General features: G+C 41.5%; 1 pseudogene; it reads right to left on the reverse strand.

The window, feature by feature from the left end:
• Positions 1–4,727: 4,727 nt before the first annotated feature.
• LOC128016369 (ras/Rap GTPase-activating protein SynGAP-like) overlaps positions 4,728–13,392 on the reverse strand; it is a 30,336-nt pseudogene continuing 21,671 nt past the window's right edge.

The raw sequence follows: 13,392 nt of genomic DNA on the forward strand, positions 1-13,392 counted from the left end.
GTTCTCTTCTGATTCTGCCATTAGCAATGTCCTCTAATAAGGCCAACGCTGCCATTGCCATAGACTAAGGGTTGTTTCAACTGTTATGCTTTTATATGTTCTTATTTAATTGCATAATTTATATAATTATAATAAGGCCCGTGTGACAATATATGTCAATTATTTTATATATTGCAAATTAATTGCAATGCTTCCCACAGGTGGTGGTGCGAGACTTGTAGAACAATTTGTTGTGTAATGTTTGCAACTTCACTTCATTGCCTGTAAGAGTCGCCAACGGACAAAAACAATGAGAAATGAACGTACGCCAGACATGAAATTGGCTTGGAGGAACGCACATTCTTGCGTTAATTTCACTGTTAGTACATCCGACCGTGAGCGTGAAAGCTGGCGTACGCAAAGTTTTTGTGCGTACGCAAGGTTGATACATGAACCCCAGGTGATTATTGTTTGGACCTCTAATATGATAACATCTAATTATATAGGGTTCTAAACACATGCTTATAAGGCCCCCGTTTGTACATGATCATTGCGTATGTGTGGTATAAGTTGTTCTTGAATCTTTTCGTACATTTAGAATAAATTTTAGTATGAAAGTTTTTGATGAATCATGATTTATTCGCGAAAATGTCCGTACGCACATTTCACGCAAAAATCTGTGCCTACGCATATCTAGTGAATGAGAGCCATTAATTCCAAAAACATTTCCCATTTACAAGTCAGCAACTTATAATCCTCGCATAACAGGATTAACCATTTTTATGCAATACACAAACCTATTCAAAATACATATTGTTAAGGACTTACATACAGAGCGTAAAAAAAAGTTTGTGTGTGTGTGTTTAGGAATGTGGGTGTTTCGTTTCTCCCTTGAGGCTGCTCACGGGTATCCCTGGAGAGTCTCAATAGGTGTAATAACTGTCACCCCAAATGGTGAATTATGTTGGAAGATGTAGTAAAACGAAAGTCCTTGTTTACTCAAGTTCTGGTCTTTGAGTGCAGAATGTGTTAGAGTCAGGATTCATTAATATGGAACAGAGCTGAAATACCATCAGCTCATTAGTGTTACAGTTCTATTGGATCTTAGTGCTGCGTTTGTCACAATTGACCACAACATTCTTTTGCATAGACTTGAACACTTTGCTGGCATTAATGGAAGTGCATTAGCATGGTTTAAATCGTACTTGTATGACCGCCATCAATTCGTAACAGTGAATGAAGAGGTATCATATTGATCACAAGTGACCATCTCAAAAGTATATCTCAAAAAGTAAAAAAAATTTCTAAATTACTGCCTATTCTCTCAATGTCAAATGCAGAAATGTTAATCCATGCATTTCTGACCTCAAGGTTAGATTATTGTAATGCTTTATTGGGTGGTTGTTCTGCACGCTTAGTAAACAAACTACAGCTAGTCCAAAATGCAGCAACAAGAGTTCTTACTAGAACCAGGAAGTATGACCATATTAGCCCTGTCCTGTCAGCACTGCACTGGCTCCCTATCAAACATCGTATAGATTTTAAAATATTGCTTAGTACTTATAAAGCCCTGAATGGTTTAGCACCTCAGTATTTGAATGAGCTCCTTTTACATTATAATCCTCAATGTCTGCTACGTTCTCAAATCTCAGGCAATTTGATAATACCTAGAATATCAAAATGAACTGTGGGCGGCAGATTCTTTTCCTATTTGGCGCCTAAACTCTGAAATAACCTACCTAACATTGTTCGGGAGGCAGACACACTCTTGCAGTTTAAATCTAGATTAAAGACCCATCTCTTTAACCTGGCTTACACATAACACACTAGTATGCTTTTAATATCCTAATCCATTAAAGGATTTTTAGGCTGCATTAATTAGGTAAACCGGAACCGGGAACATTTCCCATAACACCCAATGTACTTGCTACATCATTAGAAGAATGGCATCTACGCTAATATTAGTCTGTTTCTTTCTTATTCCGAGGTCACCTTAGCCACTAGATCCAGTCTGTATCCAGATCAGAGGCTCACTGCAGCCACCCGGATCCAGGACGTATCCAGACCAGATGGTGGATCGGCACCTAGAAAGGACCTCTACATCCCTGAAAGACAGCGGAGACCAGAACAACTAGAGCCCCGGATACAGATCCCCTGTAAAGACCTTGTCTCAGAGGACCACCAGGACAAGACCAGAGGTTTCTGTTTTCCTAATGAATGTTGTTCAGTTGCTTTGATGCAATGTATTTTGTTTAAAGCGCTATATAAATAAAGGTGACTTGACTTGACTTGACATAATATATGCTCTTTAATGGAAGCAGAAAAACAAAGTTCATTAAGACCCGTGGGATATAAAGATTAATAAAGATAATAATAAAGATTAAATTAATAAAGATTAATAAAGATTTAAACGCAAAAGGCACGAGAGTTGACTGTTTCTGTCATTGGTGTTTTAATTTTAAATATTTGCGATATCCTAACAAGAAAAGTAGGCTAATTATTGTTTAAATATTTTGCTGCTTGCTTGAGCAACTTAACCTAAAAGTCAAAAGCGTGAATATGTTGTTTATATTTACTAAGTTTAAACTAATGTCTATTATTTTCAAAGAATTTCAATGCTGAAAAATATTATTATTATTTTTATTTATTTTTATGATTTTAAATCAAAATAATGAACAAATGTTTGTGGACTAAACATGGCGGTTCAGTAGCGGACTGCAAACACTGTGTGGAAGCTCCATGAGTCCGTGCTGCTTCTGCACCACATACATAACGCACATGGACTGCATACACACTGCAGATGGAGTATGCGTTAAACAGGCGTTACATTAGTCCACACTTGTATTTTCTCCGTTTCTGGATTTGATGTTATCAGAGGCAAAATGCAAACACTTTTTTTTTTTGCAAAGTGATAATATAATTGCACTTTAATTTTCTCTGTTTGAAAGTTTTTAATGCTCTTATTAGATGTTAAGTTTTTAAAATGTTATGTTAATAAAATTAATTTTAACAGTTAAACTTAAAGTGCTTAAAAACTTAATTTAACTTCTGTTTCATTATGACATAAATAGTACAGTGAACAGCTACATTTACATTAAGTAGCCTAAATCAGTAAAAGTATCACTATGTATTTCTAATACAGGAATGGCAAATTAGCATGTTACCTTTTACAAAAGAAAATTATTCAATAAATAAATCAATAAGTATCCCGCGAGTTTAACCCCCCAACGGTAGTCCCAAAGTTACGTCCTTGTGTGCACTCTAATGTAAACATTCACTAATATTAGCAAATATAAATGAAAAACTGACCATGAATACAGCATTTTCCAGTCAAGTTGGTAAACAGATTATCTTTTTACCGAGGTCAAGAATGAATTTGCTTTTCAATAAACCCTCTGCTATTTTTGCTACATATTTTTAAATGTGAACCAGTGGATCGACAAAAAGCTAATGCATTTTAAAAATCTAAATAATTAAGACATAAGATTAAAATATATTTATGTAATTTAACATAATAATTGATTTATAATAGCCTAATTGTTTAAATAAATATAATAATTGATACTTTTGACTCTTCCCTTTTCTTAAAAATAGTTTAAAGGCTGAAAAACATCATTCTGAAAATCTTTAAAGCTCTTAAATTTTATCTTAAAAATCTTGCAGTTACCCGGTTATTTTATGGTACCATTTGGAATAACTATTTATTTATTTATTTATTCATTCATTTATATCTAATAAGCACTTTTTATCAGTCCTCTTATTGTCAGGACAGATAAGGACCCAAGAGGGGATGTGGCTGAAAATGGTAACTTTATTAACAGAAGGAAGTCAAAGGCCTAACGTCCAAAAAACAAAAACCCAACTCGGGGAAAAAGGGTCAGTCTTAACTTCCAACTGCACAGCAGGCAGGTAATGTGCTCAGCCTCCATGAGCGCCAGGAGAGGAGGAGCAACAAATCCAAAATGGTAGGCAGGAGAGTGGTCGAACAGACAGGGGGGTCAAGCGAGGTGCAGACAGGGCTCAGAACGGTGGGCAGCAACAAGGTCCAGGTCTAGAACCAGAAGAGCAGTCCAAAATCCTCTGAGTGCAAAGCACATGTTACACTAACCGGGCAGACAGACCAGAGAGCATACTGACCAGAAAGGAGGAACAGGACAGAACCGAAGCCAAAACGCCCAAACATCACAGAACACATTGACAAAGAGGAGTGAAATCAAGCAGAATAAATAGGGTGAGTAACGAGATAGAGGGAACAGGTGCGTCTGACAAGCCGCAGCCTAGATTGCTGAGCGAGATCAGCTGGCACTAGAGCAATGGGAAGAAAAACCATAGAAAATAGATTAAACATCATAGAGAGAAAAAATGGAAACAAAACAAATACAAGGCTAGACAAATGGGCAGAAACTAAAAAAAATAAAGTAAGAAAAAAAAGGACAGATCATACCCATGTCCTGACAGTATCCCCGAAGAAGAAGGACCGTGTTGGTGAAACTAGTCGATGAGCGAGCGGTCGAGGACATTCTGAGCTGGGACCCAACATCTGTCCTCCCGACTGTACCCCTCCCAGTCCACTAGGTACTAACCCTATATGCAGGAGAACCGTCAACCATAACAGGAGGGGGGGAGCGACAGGGGAAGACACAGTAGGGGAATGCGGAGAACGCAAGACAGGTTTAACTTTGGACACATGGAAGACAGGGTGCACACGATGAAGAGAATTGGTGTCTGTGGCAGCCTTAACGTGTCCCCTAGCTCAGATAAGCGCCTCCCTGGCCCTCCTCCAGGTGTGGCGACAGCGCTGAACAAAAGCCTGAACTGAGGGGACAGCTGCCTCGAAGACCTGGGAAGAAAACAGAGGCGGCTGAAAACCCAGGCTACACATGAACGGGGACATACCTGTAGACAACACCGGTAACCAGTTGTGAGCATATTCTGCCCACGTGAGATGATCACTCCAGAAGGAGGGGTTATGGGATGCCAGGCAGCGAAGCATCCGACCGAGATCCTGGTTGGCAAGCACGGTCTGGCTGTTGGTCTGGATGGAGTCCAACCACGAAATCCAGGGCAATATGGGACCAGGGGCGGGATGGGATGGGAAGCGGCATTATCAGACCAGCGGGAGGAGAATTAGAAGATTTATTTTGAGCACAGACCGGACACGCCCCCACGAGCTGGCATACGTCCTCCGCCATGGCAGCCCACCAAAACCGCTGGCAGATGGCAGCCAGCGACCTCCTCACTCCTGGATGTCACATGTATTTGGAGGAGTGACCCCACTGGAGAACGGCGGAGCGAACTGACTTGGGCACGAAGAGCAGACCCTTAGAACACCCTGCGAGCACCCCGACTCCCTCCGGCGCTCGTCTGACGAGCTTCTCGATTCCCCAGGTAAGTGCCCCCAGCACGCACCCCTGGAGGTATTATAGTGTCGGGGGGTGGATCGCCTGGAGAAGCGAAAAGACGCAACAGCGTGTTGAGTTTAACATTCTTGGACTCGGGTCGGTAAGAGAGGGTGAAGTCGAAGCGCCCAAAGAAGAGCACCCACTGAGCCTGTCTGGTGTTAAGCAGGCGTGCAGACCAAATGTACTCCAGGTTCTTGTGGTCAGTCCACACCAGAAATGGAACGGCCACTCCCTCCAGCCAGTGACGCCACTTCCCCAAAGTCAGTCAAACCGCCAACAACTTGCGATCACCAATGTCGTAGTTTCATTCTGCGGGAGACAAACGGTGTGAAAAAAAAAGCATGAGGATGCAATTCGTTATCTAAGGAGGATACCTGGGAGAGCACGGCACTGACACTGACCTCTGGCACATCCACCTCCACCACAAACTGCCAGGAAGTATCTGGAGTCACCAGGATGGGGGCTGAGGTGAATTAGGTGATGGGGCCTGGGCATCCGCTGACCAACAGAAGTTGACTTTAGTGGAGGTTAGCGCAGTCAGAGGGGCCGCCACCTGCCCGAAGTTCCTGATGAATTGCCTATAAAAATTGACAAAACCCAGGAACCGCTGTTACGCCTTAGGGAAATCAGGTGCCGGCCATTCAGAGACGGCCCTCACCTTCGCAGGGTCCATGCGAATCCCCCCCACCGAGATGATGTGTCCCAAGAACAAAACTGACAGAACGTGGAACTCGCACTTCTCCGCCTTAACAAACAGCTGATTCTCTAACAGCCGCTGAAGCACCTGTCGGACGTGATCCTGAAAAGAAGAAGAGAAATTAAGATGTCATCAAAATAAACTAAAACTAATCTGTCGATCATGTCCCTCAGCACGTCGTTGACACGTGCTTGAAAGACAGCTGGGGCGTTAGACAAGCCGAAGGGAAGAACCCGATATTCAAAGTGCCCACGAGGCGTGCTAAACACGGTCTTCCATTCGTCCCCTTCTCTGATCCATACTAGATGGTAAGCATTGCGAAGATGCAATTTCGTGAAGAGATTGAAGGCCGAAGATATCAACGGCAGAGGGTACTGGTTCTTAACTGTGATGTCATTCAACCCTGGATAATCTATTAGATTATCAGAGAAAAAGAGAGAGAAAAAATTTAAACAAAATGAATACAAAGGTAGAAAAATTTGCAGAAACGAAAAAAAAATAAACAAAGTAAAAAAAAGGAAGAAAAAAAGGACAGATCATACCCGAGTCCTGATACTTATGTTGTTTTGAGAATGTTCTGTAATAAAAAAATAGGACCTCTGTACATTTGTCTGTTGCAAAATTACAGACAATGAAATTGTTGGGGTGATATTACTGTCAACTGACAACAAAGTTTCCTTTCTGAATTAACCGAACTGCACAAGTTTTATAGTTAATAAAATCTTTAAAAACAAATTACATTAATTATATTTTAATTTCCTTCGATAAAAAGGAAATTTAGTAAAATTATGTAAAAGGTGTTTCAATTCAATTCAATTCAATTCAAGTTTATTTGTATAGCGCTTTTTACAAAATAAATCGTTACAAAGCAACTTTACAGAAAATTATGTTTCTACAAATTTAGTAGTAGCTAGTAGTTTGTGCACATTTGACAGGATTTTAGAAAAAATAAAAATAATAATAATAATACAAGACGTAGTCAGCTAGACGATGAACTATCAATATTATTAATTAAGTTATTATATGATTCAGTCACACATTTAGCAATAATTGTTAGTTCTGTTTGTTGATTCAAGGTAGCATCATCTGGGGTCCTCTGAGGGTCAGCATCATCTCTTCTCAGGTGTTCTGGATCCAGACTGGAGCTTGTTTAAATCCTAGTTACCACGGGATGTAAATCCCGTGGCGAAACATAGAAACAAAATACAGACATCATTAGCATAGCTGCTGATCCAACAAAGTAAAATTAGTTTAACCCAAGTTAATGAATAAAAATGCACCTTTGAACAGATGCAACTACACTCACAATTAAAAAGATACATTATTCGAATGCTTGGCGAAAGAGATGTGTTTTTAATCTAGATTTAAACAGAGAGAGTGTGTCTGAACCCCGAACATTATCAGGAAGGCTATTCCAGAGTTTGGGAGCCAAATGTGAGAAAGCTCTACCTCCTTTAGTGGACTTTGCTATCCTAGGAACGACCAAAAGTCCAGCGTTTTGTGACCTTAGGGTGCGTGATGGGTTGTAACGTGGTAGAAGGCTAGTTAGGTACGCTGGAGCTAAACCATTTAGGGCCTTATAGGTAAGTAATGATAATTTGTAACTGATACGGAACTTAATAGGTAGCCAGTGCAGAGACTGTAAAATTGGGGTAATATGATCATATTTTCTTGACCTGGTAAGGACTCTAGCTGCTGCATTTTGGACTACCTGTAGCTTGTTTATTGACGAAGCAGGACAACCACCTAGAAGTGCATTACAATAGTCCAGTCTAGAGGTCATGAATGCATGAACTAGCTTTTCTGCATCAGAAACAGATAACATGTTTCGTAGCTTGGCAATGTTTCTAAGATGGAAGAATGCAGTTTTTGTAACATTGGAAATATGATTTTCAAAAGACAAATTGCTGTCTAATATAACACCCAGATTTCTGACTGTAGAGGAAGTAACAGTACATCCGTCTAGTTGCAGATTGTAATCTACAAGATTCTGTGTAGTGTTTTTTGGTCCAATAATTAGTATCTCTGTCTTATCCGAATTTAATTGGAGAAAATTGTGTGTCATCCAGTCTTTTACATTTTTAACACACTCTGTTAGCTTAGATAATTGGGAAGTTTCATCTGGTCTCGTTGAGATATATAGCTGAGTATCATCAGCATAACAGTGGAAGCTAATTCCGTATTTTCTAATAATATTACCAAGGGGCAACATATATATTGAAAATAGAAGGGGACCTAGGACGGATCCTTGTGGCACTCCATATTTTACTGATGATAAATGAGATGACTCCCCATTTAAGTAAACAAAATGGTAGCGATCGGACAGGTAGGATCTAAACCATCTTAGAGCCTGCCCTTGAATACCTGTATAGTTTTGTAATCGATCTATGAGTATGTCATGATCTATGGTGTCGAACGCAGCACTAAGATCAAGTAAGACTAGAAATGAGATGCAGCCTTGGTCTGACGCAAGGAGCAGGTCATTTGTAATTTTAACAAGTGCAGTTTCTGTGCTATGGTGGGGCCTAAAACCTGACTGAAATTCTTCATACAGATCATTTTTATGCAGGAAGGTGCTCAATTGAGCAGACACAACTTTCTCTAAAATTTTAGACATAAATGGAAGATTTGAAATAGGCCTATAATTTGCCAGTACACTAGGATCTAGTTTTGGTTTCTTAATAAGAGGCTTGATAACCGCCAGCTTGAATGGTTTTGGGACGTGTCCTAAAGTTAACGACGAGTTTATGATATTGAGAAGCGGTTCTTCGGCTACAGGTAACAGCTCTTTCAGTAATTTAATGGGTACAGGATCTAATAAACATGTTGTTGGTTTAGATACAGTGATAAGTTTATTTAGCTCTTCCTGTCCTATGGTTGTAAAGCACTGCAGTTTATCTTTGGGTGCGATGGATGAAACTGAAGTGTTAGACGCTGTAGAATCTACATTCGCTATTGTATTTCTAATGTTATCTATTTTATCAGTGAAGAAATTCATGAAGTCATTACTGTTTAACGTTGGTGGAATATTTGAATCAGGTGGCATCTGGTAATTTGTTAACTTAGCCACTGTGCTAAATAAAAACCTTGGATTGTTTTGGTTATTTTCAATAAGTTTGTGTATATGCTCTGCCCTAGCAGTTTTTAGAGCCTGTCTATAGCTGGACATACTGTTTTTCCATGCAGTTCTAAAAACTTCTAAGTTAGTTTTTCTCCATTTGCGTTCAAGACTACGAGTTAATTTCTTGAGAGAGTGAGTATTACTGTTATACCATGGTACAGTACGTTTTTCTCTAACTTTTTTCAATTTGATTGGGGCAACAGCTTCTAATGTAGGTGTGTGGAAGTGGTTTACTAAACTGGCCCCTAAGGTATAAAGGAGAAAAATGCTGGCCCTCATCACTATCAAAGTTGCCCATCCCTGCTATAGAGCATATAGCCTATGAGCACTATATTAATATCCCAGGACACCCCTAGTCCGAATGGTCACTTTTATTACTTTGCATTGTCTGACATGAATATTACATTTATTCATTAAGAGACAGCAGCGATTTTACAATGGGTTACATTTGAGAGACAGGGCTATTGAGTTAGAAAATAGAGTAAATTAAATCACCTATATGGTAATAAGTCTGATTAACATGGTACACACACACACAGAGATTGAGAGAGACAGTGAGAGAGACATTTGAATACTCATATTGAAGAATTCTGTTGTTTCAGGTTTCTAGATTCTAGGTTTATGTTTATTATCATCATATTATATATATATATATATATATATATATATATATATATATATATATATATATATATATATATATATATATATATTGTCACGTGAGGAGCACAAGACAGACACAGTGGGCGTGGCGTCAGGCCTCGGAGAGGCTTTTATTAACAGAAATCATAAAACAAAGGGGATAAAAGTGGCCAAAGGGGGGGAAGTGTCCAAAACAACAGGGAATCTGGTGTCCTCGTCGTGCTGCGGGATTTGTGTAGGTCGGGCAGTGTTCATCAAGGAAGGGTCCAGGCAAGGGGCGGAGTCCGGCGGCCGCACGCGCTCCCCTCCTTGGTCCGGGGCGCGAGGGGCGGCGGCTTCTCCTAGCGGCCGCGTCTCTCTCGTCGGCCGCGGCGCTGGTAGGGGATGGACGGCCCGGCATCCTGGCCCGTCGGCCGTGTATACGGGTGCGGTTCCCATCCGGATCGCGGGTCCGGCAGCTCACGTCTTGGTGGCGCGGGAGTCCCTCAACGCACCCTTCCTGGACCCACGAGGACACCAGTGTGCATGCACGGGGAAGAGACCGGTCTCCTGAGGAGAGGCGCGTTGGGCTTTTAACCAGCGGCGGTAATGAGGCTCCACTTCCTTCAGGTGTGCCCCATCACACGCCGCCAGCCCTGACTCGTCCAGCGCCCCTCCTCTCACACCCACTCCAGTCGGGAGCCTGGTGAAGGGCGGCGATTTAGGACGGGGTGCCGGTGACAATCAGGGAGGAGGCAGCTGACTCGTCACATTCCCCCTCCCAAGCGACATCCCCGTCATCAGGGCGCCGCCCACACGGGAGTGCTACCATCCTCAACCAGGCTCCAAACGGTCGGAGTGGGCGGGGATTCCTCTCCGGGCGGTCCTCCCTCTCGCAGCGCACCGGAACAGGGACAGAGAAACCGGGTTTTAGTGACAGCCTCAACCAACCACAGGGTAAAATGACAATAACAGAAGTCACTTACCCTTTTTGTGGCTGGGAGGCTGTCCCCAGTTTTCCTCCGTCCCAGTCCGGGTTCTCATGAACGTTTGCAAGCGAGAGGGAGTGACGTCACCAGATGTTTCCCAACTGCGCTGTCTAGGCTCCGCCTGCCCGCATTCTCCACCAGTGTCACGTGAGGAGCACAAGACAGACACAGTGGGCGTGGCGTCAGGCCTCGGAGAGGCTTTTATTAACAGAAATCATAAAACAAAGGGGATAAAAGTGGCCAAAGGGGGGGAAGTGTCCAAAACAACAGGGAATCTGGTGTCCTCGTCGTGCTGCGGGATTTGTGTAGGTCGGGCAGTGTTCATCAAGGAAGGGTCCAGGCAAGGGGCGGAGTCCGGCGGCCGCACGCGCTCCCCTCCTTGGTCCGGGGCGCGAGGGGCGGCGGCTTCTCCTAGCGGCCGCGTCTCTCTCGTCGGCCGCGGCGCTGGTAGGGGATGGACGGCCCGGCATCCTGGCCCGTCGGCCGTGTATACGGGTGCGGTTCCCATCCGGATCGCGGGTCCGGCAGCTCACGTCTTGGTGGCGCGGGAGTCCCTCAACGCACCCTTCCTGGACCCACGAGGACACCAGTGTGCATGCACGGGGAAGAGACCGGTCTCCTGAGGAGAGGCGCGTTGGGCTTTTAACCAGCGGCGGTAATGAGGCTCCACTTCCTTCAGGTGTGCCCCATCACACGCCGCCAGCCCTGACTCGTCCAGCGCCCCTCCTCTCACACCCACTCCAGTCGGGAGCCTGGTGAAGGGCGGCGATTTAGGACGGGGTGCCGGTGACAATCAGGGAGGAGGCAGCTGACTCGTCACAATATATATATATATATATATATATATATATATATATATAGCATTCTGCTCGTTTTCTATTGATTTCAAGTATTTTAGTTCATAGAATAATACATTTATTTCAGTCCCATACAGAGGAAAAATAGAAACCATCAGATAATTGGTATTGTTTTTACTGGTTATAATGAAATCGAATTGGTTTTAATGGAAACTGTAGTGGTGCCTGTTGGCCTTTACCGTTAGTTGGTCTCCTTCTGTTGGTGGCTTTTGTTAAAATCATTAAATCCTAATGTAACAAATATCCCAAAAAACACACTACATGATACCATTATTTCTCAGTTATTTTTATTACCATTTTCCAACAGTTTTATACAAATCACTTACATATATACAATTTGTATATGTATGACTGTAAACAAAAAAACACACAAGAAAAAAAAAAAAAAACACAACCAAAGCAAAAAAAAAAAAAAAAAAAAAACCTGCACATACATTAAGTATTAAGTAAAAATATATCAAATCAAGCAATAGGAGGGCCGTCCAAATTTACTCATTATAATAATTAATAAAAGGTTGCCAAATTGAGTAAAATGTTTGTTCCTTCTTCCTTAAAGAATATTTAATTTTTTCTAATTGTAAATATTGCATTACGTCTCTAAGAAGGTTTTGATGAGTAGGAGGAATTTTATTTTTCCAGTTTAGTAAAATTAGACGTCTAGCTAGCAACATCACAAAGCACAATACATTAATTTGTGAGCTGCTCAAATGTATACCTGTAGGTACAACACCAAATAGTGACATTACTGGATCTGCTGGGAGTCTAACATTAAAAATTGTTGACAAAGTCTCAATTATTTTAGACCAATAGAGGGTAATGTGGGAACAGTTCCAAAATGTGTGTGATAATGAAGCAGGAGCATAGCCACAACGTTCACAAGAGGCGTCCACTCCCGGAAACATCCTGGACAGTTTTTGTTTAGAAAGGTGCAATCGGTGCAGGATTTTAAACTGCAGCAGACCGTGTCTGATACAAACTGAAGAGGAGTGGACCCGCTCTTGAGCTTCGATCCATTGGTCATCTGTGATGTTTATTCCTAAGTCTTCACTCCAAGCATCCTTTATATGGTCAAGTGTAGTTGTACAATCTATCTGTGAAAGGTAATTATATATTCTAGAAATAGATCCTTTTTTGAGTGGGTTGTTCAATAATACCTTATACATAGGACACATTTCAGGCTGATTGGGAAAGGAAGAAAATGTTACTTTAGTAAAGTTGCGAATTTGCAAGTATTTAAAAAAGTCCTTGTTATCAATATTAAATTTATGTATTAATTGTTCAAATGTTGGAAATATTTTGTCAATAAAGAGGTCTATAATTGTGTGCACTCCTTTAAGGTCCCATTGTTGAAATGCTTGACCTGAAAACAGCTTATGTGCTTGATTACCAGTTATTGGTGTAAGGACTGAACATTGATTCCACTGAAAATGTCTTCTAATCTGAGACCAAATTTTTTGTGAGTGAGACACAACAGAATTTTGAGCCTTAAATTTAGAAAGATCAGAGGTATAATGTATCAGTGATCTCAGTGTATTAGGAGAAAAAGCTTGATTTTCCATCTGTTCCCAATCAGGTTTGAGAGATCCATTCCAAAATGACATACATCGAATATTGCAGGACCAATAATAGAGCCGGAAGTTGGGCAATCCCATTCCTCCCATGGATTTGGGTCTTTGTAAAAAGGATTTTTTAATTCTTGGTGTCTTTTTATTCCAAATAAAGGACG

Source organism: Carassius gibelio, chromosome A7, assembly GCF_023724105.1.
Source record: "Carassius gibelio isolate Cgi1373 ecotype wild population from Czech Republic chromosome A7, carGib1.2-hapl.c, whole genome shotgun sequence".
In the NCBI taxonomy this organism is placed as follows: domain Eukaryota; kingdom Metazoa; phylum Chordata; class Actinopteri; order Cypriniformes; family Cyprinidae; genus Carassius; species Carassius gibelio.